Raw genomic sequence first — 18,466 nt, 5'->3', positions numbered from 1 at the left:
AGACACAAAATGATGGAGACAAAAATACAGTGACAGAAACATAGATATAAAGAGGCAGATACACAGAGAGATACAGAGAAAGATGAACACAGAGAAATAGGGACAGGGGAAAGTGACTATATTTGCCGCAGCAGGGTCATACCTTAACTATAATAATCAGGCAAAATGAAGATGTTATTATTCCAACTGATTCCTTCTCCATATTCCAGCAGCTTCTCAAACAACCATGATAGAACCCTGAAAGCAGCTGCCTCTACCTGGCAAGAAAGACAGAATTCTGACCAGGTGGATATTTCAAATTTAAAATCACAATAATTACAAAAAAAAAAAAAAAGAAGAGCATCACTGTAAGCTGAAAATTCCTTGTTCAATCAGGATCACTGAGAAGAGCCCAAAGGGTGCCAGAAACACCATGAGTCTGGGGAAAATCAGTAAACAGAGAGGTTTGGGCTACAGTCATGGGGAAATGGGAAACATCTGGGAACCCAAGTCAAACAGGCAGGGAGGTAGCTTGCTGGGAATGATTTTCTGTGTGATCACAGTCAAATGTGTGTGGATTGCTGAGCAGAAAGCATACATTGTTTACTAAAGGCAAAATTCCTGTGTGTCAGTTTGAGGGAATACTCTCTCAAATGTCTGGGGAAATAGTTAAAAATGTAGAGAGGGGTGAGTGGAAAGATGTTTTTTAAACACACAGGCCTGCCACTAAACCTGTTATTTCTCATCTGATTATATGTGTTTTGGACTTCATGTTAGCAAAATATTAGAAAATATGAGACTGCTTTTTCCATTTTGACCTATCCGCCCCATTTTAGATATCTTAAAGTACCTGAAATAAGATGAGCTTTTCCAAAGGGCTAAATTTCTTGGGAAGCATAAAGATTCCTGACCCTATCGCTGAAATTTCTCCTCATTGAAGTACCAGGTTTATGTGTGTACTGTGTATACACAAACTATTTACATATGCATATATAAAATCATACAACTATACAGGTACACACATATACAGATATATAACACAATGGACATATATACATATGAATGCATAGATATTTAATGTGTTTTATTTTTCATTTTTATTTAATTAATTTAATATGCATGTGCCCACATACACACATATACAACATTCCCCGGTTATAGTTCCCAGCTCTCTCATTCAAAGTGCTCATGTTCATGAAAGGCTATAATGTATTAGGCAAAGAGCAGAAAATAGATGGCTTTCACCATGACCTTTTAAATTATCTCCCCTCTTTCCAGTCTCTTCTCTACTCCAATCTCTACTCAACTACCCCACTGGCTTTTCTAAAGCACAGATTTGATGGTTTTACTTCTTTGCTCAGAAACCATCCATGGCTCCCTATTGCTTTTAAGTTAAAATAGAAACTCAAGCTGGCCTTGTGGAAGATCTTTAACAAAATGGCTCTAATTTGCCTTTCTATTTTATTTGGCATTACTCCTTTCTATAATCTCTGCTCAAGCATAACTGGATTCCTTTAATATTAGTTATATAGTTAGATATAGAGTTAATAGAGTTAATATTTCACCCCCTATATCTGTATGTTCACAAAAACCGCCACTCCAATCCCTTCTTCATTAAGAACTCTTAATTTCATTCAAGTTTCAGTTCAGGGGCCAAATCCTCTGAAAAGTTTTCCTTGATTTCCAGCTCAATCCACCCTTTTCCCTTCTCCAACCCCTCAGTAGAATTAATCTCTCTGAGGGCAGAGACCAGTTTTGCTTTTGTTTTTATTTGCCTGGTCCTTAGCATGATGCTTTGAACAAAGCCAGGAGATGATAGATTTAGAGCAAGAATGAATTTTTGAAGTGATCTAGTCCAAGGATCATGAACTTGGCCTGACTTTGGGAGAGAGTGGAGGGAAGAAGGGCCTGGGACTTCTGGTCAAGATGGCGGCTTAGAGAAAGCTAAAGTTCAGATCTCCTGAAACCCTTCCTTACCGATCACAAACCGAATGCTCCTAGAACACCGAAATTCAAAACGATCAACAGCATAGACCCTGGGAGTCCTCCTCCTGGACCTGGACCTGGATCAAAAGGTACGCCCCCCACCAAAAAAAAAGCCAGAACCCGAGACCACTCGGACCTAAGGGGTAGGCAGAAGGAAGGTCCTAGGACCCATCCCCCCCAACCCAGAGCGCTGAGTCAGAGTCCGAGGCAGCAGAGGCAACCTCAGAGCCCCACAGCCTGCTATTCTGAAGGCCGCTTCCTGAAAACAACCTAACCCAGTTGAGGGGCACCCAGACAGCAGGGAAACAGAGAGAGACACGGGAGCTCGTAACTCCCTGGGAAGCCTTGGCCCCTCCCCCTCAGAGAGCAGGGTCTTCTGAAACAACAGAAACCCTCAGGACTGGCAAAAGGGCCTCGGGAGCCGGCTATTCTAAAGGCCACATCCTGAAAACAACCTAACCCAGTCGAGGGGATACCAGACAGCAGGGAAACAGAGAGACTGGGGGAGCTTGTAACCCCCTGGCTGGATCCCTCCATCCAAGTCTCAAGTCCCTGCCACAGGGCACACTCAATTCAATCAAGGGAAAGCTAATCTTCTTATCAGGAGCCCTGGCCCAGAGCTCCAGGAAGCCTCGGCCCCTCCCCCTCAGAGAGCAGGGTCTTCGGAAACAACAGTAACCCACATGGCTGACAAAAGGATCCCAGGGCCAGCTATTCTGAAGGCCTCACCCTGAAAACAACCTGACCCAGTCAAGGGGGCACCCAGACAGCAGGGAAACAGAGAGAGACAAGGGAGGTCGTAACACCCTGGCTGGAACCTTCCATCCGAATCTCAGTTCAACCCAGGGAAAGCTAATCTTCTTATCAGGAGCCCTGGCCCAGAGCTCCAGGAAGCCTCGGCCACTCCCCCTCAGAGAGCAGGGTCTTCTGAAACAACAGCAACCCTCAGGACTGGCAAAAGGGCCTCGGGAGCCGGCTATTCTAAAAGCCACATCCTGAAAACAACCTAACCCAGTTGATTGGATCCAGTTGGCTGGATCCTTCCATCAGAGTCTCACGAAAAAAGTCCCTGCCTCAAGGCATAATAAATTCAACCCAGGGAAAGCTAATCTCATTAGGAGCCCTCAGAGCTCCAGGAAGCCGCGGCCCCTCCCCCCACAGAGTGGAGGTGCTAGCCGGCTAAGGCACAGGAACAAGGGCCAAGCTAGGATTAGAGCTTGGAAGTAAGGCAACGGAGAAGCATCAGGAGGGTGCTGAGGAGAGGAGGGCAGTAACAGGGACACACCAACAACTCCTGGCTTCCTGGGAAGACAGAACAACAACTGCATAGAATGGACAATCTGCCTAGGGCTAAAACCTCTGAACACCAGACAGAGATAAGAAAAGCTAATCCCCCCCCCACTCGGATAGAGATGGCAAACTCCACAGAAGCACAAAAGTCCCAAAATTCAAAAAAAAAAAAGAAGAAGAAGAAAGGGGCGGCTTTGGACATATTTTATGGAGCAAAAATGCAAAACACAGAGGAGATAGAAGAGGAAACACAAGTAAAATGCTCCAAAACCTTCCAAAGGAAATGGAAACTCTCCACAAACCCATGAAGAATTTGAATCTGAAATGATCAAAAAGATGAAAGCCTTCTGGGAGGAAAAGTGGGAAATAATGCAAAAGAAATTCACACATCTACAAAACCAGTTTGACCAAAGTGAAAAGGAAAACCAGGCTTTAAAGCAAGAACTAATAAAGCAAAACCAAAAGACCAAGAAATTAGAAGAGAACATAAAATTTCTCACTGACAAAGTGACAGATTTGGAAAATAGAGGGAGAAGAGATAATTTAAGAATAATTGGACTTCTAGAAAAGCCAGAAATAAACAGCAAACTCGACATCATAATACAAGAGATAATCAAAGAAAATTGCCCAGAGATTCTAGAACAAGGGGGCAATACAGCCACTGACAGAGCTCACAGAATACCCTCTACACTAAACCCCCAAAAGACAACTCCCAGGAATGTAATTGCCAAATTCCAAAACTCTCAAACAAAATAAAAAATCCTGCAAGAAGCCAGAAAAAGACAATTTAGATATAAAGGAATGCCAATCAGGGTCACACAAGACCTTGCAAGTTCCACTCTGAATGATTGTAAGGCATGGAACATGATCTTCAGAAAGGCAAGAGAGCTGGATCTTCAACCAAGAATCAGCTATCCAGCAAAACTGACTATATACTTCCAAGGGAAAGTATGGGCATTCAACAAAATAGAAGATTTCCAACTTTTTTGCAACGAAAAGACCAGAGCTCTGTGGAAAGTTCAATATCAAAAATCAAAGAGCATGGAATACCTGAAAAGGTAAATATGAAGGAAAGGGAAAAGGAGAAAAATGTTATCTTCTTCTTTTACTCAAACTCTCTTCTATAAGGACTACATTTATATCAATCTATGTATACTAACAGGTGGGGAAAATGTAATGTGTAAATAGGGGGAAAAGAAAGAACAAATAGAATAATCATTCTCACACAATGATTCACATGGGAAGGGGAGGGGAAGAAAACTCCTATAAGAAGGAGAAGAAGAGAGTTTTTACTTAAACCTTACTCTCAGGGAAATCAACTCTGAGAGGGAAAAACATCCAGATCCATTGGGATCTTGAATTCTATCTTACCCAACAAGGGTAGGGAGAAGGGAAAACCAAGGGGGGAGGGGGAGAGGGAAAACAAAAGGGGAGGGAAAGAGGGGGGGAATGGGAGGGAACAAAAAGGGAGGGACTAAAAAGGGAAACATATCAAGGGAGGGGACAAGGGGGACCAATTTAAAGTAAATCACTGGACTAAAAGGTAGAGCCGAAGAAGAAAAGGTTAGAAACAGGGAAGGATATCAAAATGCCAGGGAATCCACAGATGACAGTCATAACTTTGAACGTGAATGGGATGAACTCACCCATAAAACATAGACGAATAGCAGAATGGATTAGAATCCAAAACCCTACCAAATGTTGTCTTCAAGAAACACACATGAGGTGGGTTGACACCCACAAGGTCAGAATTAAAGGATGGAGTAAGACCTTCTGGGCCTCAACTGACAGAAAGAAGGCAGGAGTGGTAATCATGATATCTGATAAAGCCAAAGCAAAAATAGACCTGATCAAAAGGGATAGGGAAGGTAATTATATTTTGTTAAAAGGGACTTTAGACAATGAGGAAATATCATTAATCAACATGTATGCACCAAATAATATAGCACCCAAATTTCTAATGCAGAAACTAGGAGAATTGAAGGACGAAATAGACAGTAAACAATATTAGTGGGAGACTTAAACCAACCATTATCAAATTTAGATAAATCAAACCAAAAAATAAATAAGAAAGAGGTAAAAGAAGTGAATGAAATCTTAGAAAAATTAGAATTAACAGACATATGGAGAAAAATAAATAGGGATAAAAAGGAATACACCTTCTTCTCAGCACCACATGGCACATTCACAAAAATTGACCATACATTAGGTTACAGAAACATGGCACACAAATGCAGAAAAGCAGAAATAATAAATGCAGACTTCTCAGATCACAAGGCAATAAAAATAATGATCAGTAAAGGTACATGGGAAACCAAATCAAAAACTAATTGGAAATTAAACAATATGATACTCCAAAATCGTTTAGTTAGAGAAGAAATCATAGAAACAATTAATAATTTTATCGAGGAAAATGACAATGGCGAGACATCCTTTCAAACCTTTTGGGATGCAGCCAAAGCGGTAATCAGAGATAAATTCATATCCGTGAGTGCATATATCAACAAACTACGGAGAGCAGAGATCAATCAATTGGAAATGCAAATAAAAAAACTTGAAAGCGATCAAATTAAAAACCCCCAGCAGAAAACCAAACTAGAAATCCTAAAAATTAAGGGAGAAATTAATAAAATCGAAAGTGATAGAACTATTGATTTAATAAATAAGACAAGAAGCTGATACTTTGAAGAAACAAACAAAATAGACAAAGTACTGGTCAATCTAATAAAAAAAAAGAAAGGAAGAAAAGGAAATTAACAGTATCAAAGATGAAAAGGGGGACAGCACCTCTGATGAAGAGGAAATTAAGGCAATCATTAGAAATTACTTTGCCCAATTATATGGCAATAAATACACCAATTTAGGTGATATGGATAAATATATACAAAAATACAAACTGCCTAGACTAACAGAAGAGGAAATAGAATTCTTAAATAATCCCATATCAGAAAATGAAATCCAACAAGCCATCAAAGAACTTCCTAAGAAAAAATCCCCAGGGCCTGATGGATTCACCAGTGAATTCTATCAAACATTCAGAGAACAGTTAATCCCAATACTATACAAACTATTTGACATAATAAGCAAAGAGGGAGTTCTACCAAACTCCTTTTATGACACAAACATGGTACTGATTCCAAAACCAGGCAGGTCAAAAACAGAGAAAGAAAGTTATAGACCAATCTCCCTAATGAATATAGACGCAAAAATCTTAAATAGGATACTAGCAAAAAGACTCCAGAAAGTGATCAGAAGGGTCATCCACCATGATCAAGTAGGATTTATACCAGGGATGCAGGGCTGGTTCAATATTAGGAAAACCATCCACATAATTGACCACATCAACAAACAAACCAACAAAAATCACATGATTATTTCAATAGATGAAGAAAAAGCCTTTGATAAAATACAACACCCATTCCTATTAAAAACACTGGAAAGCATAGGAATAGAAGGGCCATTCCTAAAAATAATAAACAGTATATATCTAAAACCATCAGCTAATATCATCTGCAATGGGGATAAACTAGATGCATTCCCAATAAGATCAGGAGTGAAACAAGGATGCCCATTATGACCTCTACTATTTGACATTGTACTAGAAACACTAGCAGTAGCAATTATAGAAGAAAAAGGAACTGAAGGCATCAAAATAGGCAAGGAGGAGACCAAGTTATCACTCTTTGCGGATGACATGATGGTCTACTTAAAGAATCCTAGAGATTCAACCAAAAAGCTAATCGAAATAATCAACAACTTTAGCAAAGTTGCAGGATATGAAATAAACCCACATAAGTCATCAGCTTTTCTATATATATCCAACACACCTCAGCAGCAAACACTAGAAAGAGAAATCCCATTCAAAATCACCTTAGAAAAAATAAAATACCTAGGAATCTATCTCCCGAGACAAACACAGGAACTATATGAACACAACTACAAAACACTCTCCACACAACTAAAACTAGACTTGAACAATTGGAAAAACATTAACTGCTCATGGATAGGATGAGCCAATATAATAAAAATGACTATCCTACCCAAACTTATTGATTTATTTAGTGCCATACCCATTGAACTCCCAAATATTTCTTTACTGATTTAGAAAAAAACATAATAAAGTTCATTTGGAAGAACAAAAGATCAAGGATATCCAGGGAAATAATGAAAAAAAAAAACACATATGATGGGGGCCTTGCAGTCCCAGACCTTAAACTATATTACAAAGCAGCAGTCATCAAAACAATTTGGTACTGACTAAGAAACAGAAAGTAAGATCAGTGGAATAGACTGGGGGAAAGCAACCTCAGAAAGACAGTATACGATAAACCCAAAGATCCCAGCTTTTGGGACAAAAATCCACTATTTCATAAAAACTGCTGGAAAAATTGGAAGACAGTATGGGAGAGATTAGGAATAGATCAACACCTCACACCCTACACCAAGATAAATTCAAAATGGGTGAGTGACTTAAACATAAAGAAAGAAACCATAAGTAAATTGGGTAAACACACAATAGTATACATGTCAGACCTTTGGGAAGGCAAAGACTTTAAAACCAAGCAAGACATAGAAAAAATCACAAAATGTAAAATAAATAATTTTGACTACATCCAATTAAAAAGCTTTTGTACAAACAAAACCAATGTAACTAAAATCAGAAGGGAAACAACGAACTGGGAAAAAATCTTCATAGAAACCTCTGACAAAGGTTTAATTACTCAAATTTGTAAAGAGCTAAATCAATTGTACAAAAAATCAAGCCATTCTCCAATTGATAAATGGGCAAGGGACATGGATAGGCAGTTCTCAGATAAAGAAATCAAAACAATTAATAAGCACATGAAGAAGTGTTCTACATCTCTTATAATCAGAGAGATGCAAATCAAAACAACTCTGAGATATCACCTCACACCAAGCAGACTGGCTAGCATGATAGCAAAGGAAAGTAATGAATGATGGAGGGGATGTGGAAAAGCAGGGACATTAATTCATTGCTGGTGGAGTTGTGAATTGATCCAACCATTCTGGAGGGCAATTTGGAACTATGCCCAAAGGGCGACAAAAGAATGTCTAACCTTTGATCCAGCCATAGCACTGCTGGGTCTGTACCCCAAAGAGATAATGGACAAAAAGACTTGTACAAAAATATTCATAGCTGCGTTCTTTGTGGTGGCCAAAAACTGGAAAGCGAGGGTATGCCCATCAATTGGGAAATGGCTGAGCAAATTGTGGTATATGTTGGTGATGGAATACTATTGTGCTAAAAGGAATAATAAAGTGGAGGAATTCCATGGAGACTGGAACAACCTCCAGGAAGTGATGCAGAGCTAAAGGAGCAGAACCAGGAGAACATTGTACACAGAGACTAATACACTGTGGTATAATCGAATGTAATGGACTTCTCCATTAGTGGTGGTGTAATGGCCTGGAACAATCTGCAGAGATCTAGGAGAAAAAACACTACGCATAAGCAAAGGATAAACTATGGGAGTGGAAACACGGAGGAAAAGCAACTGCCTGACTACAGCGGTTGAGGGGACATGACAGAGGAGAGACTCTAAACGAAACTCTAATGCAAATATTGACAACATAGAAATGGGTTCAAATCAAGAACACATGTGACACTCAGTGGAATCACGCGTCGGCTATGGGGGTTGGGGGGAGGAAAAGAAAATGATCTTTGTCTTTAATGAATAATGCTTGGAAATAATCAAATAAAATATTATTAAAAAAAAAAAAAGAAGGGCCTGGGGTGCTATTGTCTGTGGGGTCATGAAGAGTAATACATGACTGAATGAACAACAAAAATCCAAACATCTCATTTTATGGATAAGGAAGTTGAGATGAAGAGTGGTGCAGTGACTGGCCAGGAGTCACCTAGATAGTAATTAACAGAGTTGGGTTTTGTGCTCGGGTCCTCTAATTCTAAATCTACTATTCTTTCCAAGACACCAAGCTGCATATCCTCTAAAACTGAAGCAAGACAGGACACATACAGAAAAATTATGTGGCAATAAATGCCTTTAAATGGATAAGTGAATGTTATAAATAATAGAGCAGGCGTGCTGGAAAGACCCTTGGAGGACATGAAACTTGAGCCATAGGATTATGATATACAGAGTATCTGCACGTGTTGGAGGAGGGTGAGAAAGGAGAGTACTGTCTGGAGGGGACCAGCACCAGGGCTTGAGCTTAGGCTTTTTATAAATCTTCTTTGAATTGAATTGGAAGACCTTGGATCTGTTTGTTAACCTGATTGACTCTATCACTCTCCTGTAGTCACCACTTTGATAAATGAGTATTCAAAGAGAACTAGCACCACTGGTATAAGGGCTTGCCAAGCCCTTTTGGGGGCTGCTCATCCACCTTTGGTGCCCACCTGGCATTCAACTCTCACCTGTGGCTCCAAGAAATTGTAGTCATGTGTACTGGTTGCATTCCAGTAAGTCATCTTGGTAGGTGGGCTAAACTAGGTTGAAAGTAACTGATTGGCCATGAACCCATTGGTGAGTTAGGTGGAATATCTACCCCAAGTATGTGAAGACTTCCTGTGGTGGAAAAAGCAGATGAAAACAATTTGTTCCCAGTCACAGTGGACATGCTCAGAGCTTGGTCAGACATCAAAGACCTTCCAGGATCATCTATAGCATCCCAAGCCATCACCAGTTTCCTGATGACTTTTGCTTTAACTGGTCTTCTCTTTGGAAATTAGGGGCAAACAACCAACAATTAGCTAAGCTAGAGGGGAGTCTGAGGCTGATGGAAACAGAACATGTCAAAACCATGTAATCAGAAATAGAATTGGCTATCATCAGTTGTCCTGACTTTTGTTTTACCACTCAATGCCACTGGAAGAGAAAGTGAGGTAGATGAATCTATACAACTCTGCTTCACTTAAACCCAACTCAAGCACAAGTCAAGATAGCACCCCATGATACTATTGGTTCTCTTTGAAAATGAGGGACAAACAAACAACAATTAGCTGAACTAAAGGGGAGACTGAGGCTGATGGAAACAGAATATGTCAAAACCATACAATTAGGGAAATAGAATTGGCCACAGGTGGCCACTGCCCTTGCAGGCAGAGCAAGGTAGGGAGACTTGGTCTCCAAAACAATAACCAGCCTTCGAACAGTCAAGTACACATCTCAGAATTTAAGTTCACTTTCCCTGCCCCATATTAACTTGTTCTTATCCCTTCTGAAAGTCAACCAGAGTTACAGAATAAGTTTCTGTTCTTGCTATTATTATATATTTTTCCCTGAGCAAGACAATTACTTTTTCTAGATTAAAAAAAAAAAAAGGAGCTAATTTGGTGGGTGTGCTCAGTTTGGAAAGATCTTTTCATGTGAAGTCTGCTATAATTATTTTTTATTAATAAAGCCTCCTCTTACCCAAACCATAAATGTTGAGCTGAGCTTTTGCCACAGCTTGATTGGGGACTTCACTAGCCACCTGGCTGTGGCTGTTACCTAACTTCTTTGAATCTCAGGTTTCTCATCTGTTAAGTGGAGATAACATTACTTACACTATTGACCTAATTTGTGAGCACTGATTAAGGTAGGTTTTTTAAACTATAGTTTATCAATGCTATTTTGACTTTGTTACTTGAATCTTTTTTAAATCACTTTGAAAAGGAACAGTTATTGTCAAAATACTTCTCGTGTCTCAGAGTTTGTTAGCTAGAGTTGAATAATGAAACTCAATTTACAAATATTGAAATGAGGACAAGTGATATACAGAAAGTTACACAATGAATCAGTGAGTCCATTAAACCACACTTCCACACTGTTTCATTTGGACATAAAATATTTTCCCCATTACTTTATCCCCAAATTTTAAAAAAATAAAATTTTATTTGTATCTCTAATATTCACACAACATAAATTCCCCTATTAGTTCCCCTCCCTTGCCAGAGAACATTTGTTATATCAAAGATTTTTAAGAAGTAGAAAGAAACAAAAGGATCTAGGTGGCTCAGTTGATTCACAGCCAGACATTGAGAGAAGAGGTCCTGGGTTCAAATCTAGCCACAGACATTTCCTAGTTGTGTGACTCTGGGCAAGTCACTTAACTCCCATTGCTTAGCCCTTACCACTTTTCTGCCTTGGAACCAATACACAGTATTGATTCAAAGATGGAAGGTGAGAATTTTTTTTTAAATGGAAAAGAAAAATAATCCATAAGACCATTGATGTGTCAAAAATATGAAAAAGCACTCAATATTCCACTTTTATTTTTTAAAAAGAAAATGTCTAAGAACAGAAAAAAAATCTTGTTTCACATATTTCATTTTTGTTTCTGCTTGTATTTGAATTCCCATTACTTTGCATAATGCCTGAAAGAGAATAAGTGCTTAATTAAATTAAAGTACAAACAAATCATACAATCCTCATACTTTACTTGTTCAAGTTCTACTTCTAGCCTGGCCCCTGGAGCCAGCATTAAGTAAGGCAACCCCTTACACAATCAGATTGGCAATGATGATCTCCCAAAAAGCAAATGTTGAAAAAGCATCAGGAAAACAGGCACTGTTGGTGGTGCTATGAAGGAGCTCAATCATCCTGGAAAGCACTTTGGAATTATACACAAAAAGGTTTTCAATAACGCCTGCTGTTTAACTCAGGGATACCACTCCTAGATCTATACCCCAAAGAGATTATGCAAAGAGAAAGAAGTCCAATTTTTACAACAATATTTAAAGCAGCTCATTTTGGGTGGCAAAAGCCTGAAAATGGAGAGGATGCTCATTAATTGGGAAATAGCAGAACAAATTGTTGTCTAGGAATATGATGGTTGTTGTGTTGTAAGAAATGAGAGATAATTTCAAAGAGATTTGAATGAAGTGATGCTTAATGAAGCGAACAGAATCAGAAAAACAATTTATAGTTTAACATCAGTATTGTAAAAGGAAACAATTTTGAAAGAAAACCAAAAGGAAATGATCAACCTTGACTACAGAGTAAAGAACATTGTCTACCTTCTGACAGATAATGAATTAATATGAAGAGTAAGAAGTACATCTTTGAATGTGATCAGTGTGAGAATGTTTTTGTTTTATCTTGTTTGTTTGAACTGTATGTATGTGATATAAGGGTTCTATAGTTCCTCTCTTCCTTTCTTGTAGGTGAAAGGGAATGTATGGGAGAAGAAAAAAATGAATGTTTGATCATTGAAAAAGAAAAAAAAAAGACATTTTTTTCAAAGATAAGTGACCCTTGTGGAGGAGACCAACATCTTCATCACTACTAGCACTAACCATTGACGAACTGAAAATGATGGATTGATAAGCCCCCAAACCCTAGGAATCTCAGTGCTCTCCAGACCACTGGTTCTACTTTTAGCCCAGCCTCCAAACGTCCCCCATATCCATCCTTTGTGGAAATGCAACTACTATGTTCTGAATAACCACAAAAACTTAGAGAAAAAGTTTCCCATGTTAACATTCTTGCCACTGTCACTTGGTGGTGTCACAAATGGATATGATTTCTACTCACACTTACTAGTTTTGTGTTCCTGAGCAAGTCACTTAACCCCAATTGCCTAGCCCTTGCTGCTCTTCTGCCTTTGAATCAAAACTTAGTATTGATTCTAAGAACAGAAAATAAGGGTTTTAAAAAAAGAAAAGAAATGGATGTTTTTTATCAATGAAAATGACATTTGAAAAATTTATTACTATAATGTATACACGCATATGCTCCTATATGTAAAACTGGTGGACATTCACAGATAGTCTTCAACTAATATTGCGATTGCTATATACAACATTCTCTTGGTTGTACTCATTTTATGCTTCATTATTTCATACAAGACCTTCCATGCTTTTCTAAAATCAACCTGCTCATCATCTCTTATAGCAAAGTAATATCCCAATATGACCATATACTGTAACTTGGTTAGTCATTCCCAACTGGTGAATATCCCCTCAATTTCAAGTTCTTTGCCACTATAAAGAGAGCTGCTGTAAATATTTTAGAACATATAGATTCTTTTCCTTTTCCCCCTGATCACCTTGGTACTCCATCAACTCCCTCCTTCCCTCCTTTCTCCCCATTAGAGAAGGCCTCATTTGACCAAAAAAAGATATGTGAAAAATTAATGAAGAATTTTCCTGCAACATAATTTTCAGCTCTCTCTCTGATTTTAGAATTGAATTTCAAACTGGTTTCTTCCCTCTGGATGTGGCACTGGATCAAGTCCCTCCTTTTGTCTACATCTTTTGTCTTTGGTAAGAACTGGAGATGTGGAGACTTGCTTTTTCTTTATCTGTAAACAAAGCCTGTCTTGGGTAGTGAATTAATCAAATGAGCTGGACCAACCCATGTGGGGAAGAGTACACCTGCACTGGGCAGTTATCCCAAATTCTTCACATGGCTCATCGTCAGAAGACTGACCTCTTATCCTGAATCTGATCTGAGTCCTCCAATCAGATAGGCTCTGAAAAGAGACATCATGAAGAGCACATGATGGAGGTGACAGGAAATCAGGCTTTTGGAGAGGGATAGGAGATTCAGGAGGTTGTGAGATCTGGCTCAGGCTGGCTCTGCCTGCTCAAGGAGTAGGCAGCTGGAAGAGTTAGTCAGCCAAGTGGCTCATGTTTCTCTCTCTCTGCCCACTTTTTGCTATTTAATAAATAATAATTATAAAATTAAATATAATTCCTAGACAATTTTAATCATTACATACATACATATATTACTTATTTCTATTTATCAATTCTTTCTCTGGAGGTAGACATACACAAATCATTCTTCAAATAATATTTCTATTGCTGTATATAATATTCTCTTGGCTCTACTCATTTTACTCTTCATAATTACAGGCATGCCTTTCCATGTTTTTCAAAAATTAACCTGTACATTTTTTCTTACAGTGAAATAGTATTCAATCAAAATCATTAGACATAACCTGTTTTAGCCACTCCCCAATTGACAAACATCCCTTAAATTTTCAGTTCTTTGCCACCCCAAAGAGAGCTTCAATGAATATCTTAGAACCTAAACTCTTTTCCTTTTTCCTTGATCACTTTAGGAAATAAACCAATAGTGGCATTGCTAGGTCAAAGGGTATGCACAGTTTTATCACACATTGAGCATAAGTCCAGGTTACTCTCCAAAATAATTGCATTAATCCATCGTTTCACCAATAGTGCATTAATGTCTCCATTTTTCGACATCCCCTTCAACATTTGTGATAGTGACCTTTTATCATTTTAGCCAATCTTGGCAAATGATGAAAGATATTGATCTGTATCCTAGTTTCTCCCAGACTGATTTCCAGTTTTTTTAAAAAAAAATTACCAAATTGTGAATTATTATTACAAAAAAATTGAGTGTTTACATTTGTCAAACACAATGTATCTGATATCTACTTTGTTCCACTGAACTACCTTTCTATTTATAAGCCAGCAGCAGATAGTTAGAATATTTTTTAAGGCAATACTGGCTTATTAGGTTAGAAGTAGTTGCAGGAGTGCTTAACCAGTTAAAAGTACCTTCTCAATCTATATGAACATTCTAAAGGAAAGTTGGGAGAGGTAGAGTCAAGCTGGAGGCATAGAGGCAGTGAAAGTTCAGACCTCTGAAAACCCTTCCTTACCTATTAAAAAATAAATTCTCCTAGGGGACTGAAAATCAAACCTAATAACAAGATAGTGCCAAAGAACCCTGCTGCTGGACTCAACTTAAAAGCTACACACCCCACCAAAAGCCTGAATTTGAGAACGCTTAAGTTTAAGGGGAAGGAAGAAGGAAGGACCTAGGGCCCTACCCTGCCTAGAGTGGTAAGCTTCCAGCAGGCATCTGGAACCTCTGAGCGGCCAAGGGTGCTGGTCAGGAGGGAGTATAGTATGGGCAAAGCTGTGCCAGACTCATAGCATTGAACACAGGCAGTGGGGAAGCAATTGGAGAAGAAGCACAGAGCTAAGAGCAGTCAGCCTAGTTACAGCAGCAGAGACACTCCATATTTCGTCCCCCCTTCCTGAGATTTTGGCCTCAGGGCACATCCAGCTCAACCCAGTTGAAATTAATCCCATCAAAATCTTCAGAGGGCATGGAAGGTCAAGCTCCAACATCCCTCCCCCACAGACTGCACTGAGAGATTTGCTGACTAAGCTCCAAGGGTAAAGGCTGATAGAAAAGCCCCAAACCACAGATCCAACAAAAACATGAGAGGAACAAAAGTACAGGCAACTGCAGGGAATAAAGAAGGGGGTAAATATGAATAAAGAACAGAAAAATAGGACTTCAGGGTAAACATGGCTGCAAGCTAGATGCGACACGCTTCATCTCCCCAGCACCGAACAAATTGACTACATCAAAGGAGTATAAAAATCACCGTTGGAGGAACTGAAGGACTCCCCAGTACTCCCCAGTACCCCACAGAAGGTATATGGGGTTTGAACATTTCCACACTATAATAAGAAGGAGGAAAGCTTGCATAGAAATGTGAACTGAGCCTCCCTTCCCTCCCCCCCCACCTCCCCCACCAAACCAGAGTGAGCTACCGGAGCACTCATTGGGACATCGAGCGAGTGGGGAATGTCTCTGTCTGGGGGGGCACTCCAGGGTCCTTGGGATCTGGGGACTGCCAGGAAAAAACGTCTCAGGGCGCTTTCACTGGAGAATCCTGCGCTGAGCACAGGGGGCCGAGCACAGGGGGCCTGGGGAGCTATTGCGCTGAGCACCTGGGCGGAGCTAAACACCAGGGGCGGACCATGCACTGATTATCTGGGTGGAGCAGAACACCTGGGTGGTTGGGCTGTGATTAGGGGCCCCGCACTCTAAGAAACCTTGGAGACTGGGAAGAACTAGTCTGAGGCAACCTAAATTCACAGAAAAACCGCCCATATCACCCAGACCCCAGACCAAAATGGAAAGGGGAAAAAAACCACCAAAGGGATGGTTCACATGGCCCAAAATCAAGCCTCCAGGAAGAAAGGGAAAAAGGTGACTATTGAAAACTTTTATGGTGGGAGTACCCAAGGAAAAGAAGAGAATGAGGATGAAATCCAAAAAAAATCAGAACATGCCTCCCAAAATGGAAACTATCAACAAGCTCTGGAAGATCTCAAACTGGAGCTTACCCAAAAGATGGAAAGAAAATTTTCTGGAAAGAAAAATGGGAGAAAGAGATCAGCAGTCTGATAGATAAGACTGCACAACTGGAGAAAGAGCTGGAAGCATCCAATAGAAGGGCAGACAAAGCTGAAAGGAAAACCAGTCCCTAACGACCAGAATTAAGCAACTCGAAGAAAGTGAGATCATAAAACAGCAAGAATCAATAAAGCAAAGCCAAAAAATTAATGAATTAGAAGAAAACATGAAATATCTCACTGAAAAGGTCACAGAGTTGGAAAACAGAGGAAGAAGAGACAACCTCCGAATTATCGGTCTCCCAGAAAAACCAGAGAGAAAAAATAACCATGATCTTCTACAGGAGATTATAAAAGAAAATTGCCCACATGTTCTGGAGCAAGGGGGCAAAATAGAAATAGAAATGGTTATTAGAACACCCTCTATACTAAATACCCAAAAGACAACCCCCAGGAATGTAATTAACAAATTCAAGAGCTTCCAAGAAAAGGAGAAAATCCTACAAGAAGCCAAGAAGAGGAGCTTCAGATATAGGGGGGCTCCCATAAGGATCACACAGGACTTAGTGGCTAACACACTAAGAGACCACAAAGCATGGAACACGATATTTAGAAAGGCAAGAGAGCTGGGTCTCCAACCAAGAATCAACTACGAAGCAAAACTGACTACATACTTCCATTTAACATTCAACATTCATTCAACAAAATAGAAGATTTCCAATCATTCAGAACTTAGTGGAAAATTGGACATCCAAGCACAGAAAGCAAGAGAAACATGAAAAGGTAAATAAGAAAGAAAGGGAAAAGGAGATAAACCTTATCTTTTTCTTTAAGTCAAATTCTCTTCTATAAGGACTATACTTACATCAAATTATATATATTAATATGTGGGGAAAATGTTTTGTGTAACTCTCAAAAATTTTATGCATCATAAGAGTAGTTAGAAGAAACATGCGTAGGGAAAGATTGGGGAATCAAGAAGATTTGGTGAAAGTGGGGGAAAAGAAAGGAAAAGGAAGGGGGGGAACCATCAATAATACTAAAATTTACTTCAAGAAATAGGGGGGGAATAAATAGAATAATCTTTCCCATATAGAGATACACATGGAAAGGGGAAGGGAAGAACTCTCATATGAGAAGGAGAGGAAGAGTGCGTGAAGTGGAATTACTTAAACCTTACTCTCAGTGAAATCAAATCTGAGAGGGAAGAACATCTAGATCCAGTGGGATCCTGAATTCTATCTTATCCAACAGGGCAAGAAAGAAAGGAAAATTAAGGAGGGGGAGGGGGGAAGGAGTATAACAATGGAGGGGCTAGAAAGGGAAGCATCTCAAGGGAGGGGACTAGGGGGACTGACCTAAAGTAAATCACTGGTTCAAAAGGATATAGCTAAAGAAGAAAGGTCAGAACTAGGGAAAGATATCAAAATTCCAGCGAATCCACAAGTGACAATCATAACTTTGAACGTGAATGGGATGAACTCACCCATAAAACATAGACAAATAGCAGATTGGATTAGAACCCCAAAACCCTACCATTTGTTGTCTTCAAGAAACACACATGAGGCGGGTTGATACTCACAAGGTTAGAATTAAAGGATGGAGTAAGACCTTTTGGGCCTCAACTGATAGAAAGAAGGCAGGAGTTGCAATCATGATATCTGACAAAGCCAAAGCAAAAGTATACCTGATCAAAAGGGACATGGAAGGTAAATATATTCTGTTAAAATGGAGTATAGACAATGAGGAAATATCACTAATCAACATGTATGCAACAAATGGTATAGCATCCAAATTTTTAAGGGAGAAACTAGGAGAATTGAAGGAAGAAATAGACAGTAAAACCATATTAGTGGGAGACTTGAACCAACCACTATCAAATTTAGATAAATCAAACCAAAAAATAAACAAGAAAGAGGTAAAAGAGGTGAATGAAATCTTAGAAAAATTAGAGTTAATAGACATATGGAGAAAAATTAATAGGGACAAAAAGGAATACACCTTCTTTTTAGCACCACATGGAACATTCACAAAAATAGATCAAACACTAGGTCACAGAAACATGGCACTCAAATGCAGAAAAGCAGAAATAATAAATGCAGCCTTTTCAGATCA

The sequence above is a fragment of the Monodelphis domestica genome, chromosome 8 (assembly GCF_027887165.1).
Source record: "Monodelphis domestica isolate mMonDom1 chromosome 8, mMonDom1.pri, whole genome shotgun sequence".
NCBI lineage: Eukaryota > Metazoa > Chordata > Mammalia > Didelphimorphia > Didelphidae > Monodelphis > Monodelphis domestica.
Note: the sequence above shows the minus strand (reverse complement) of the source record.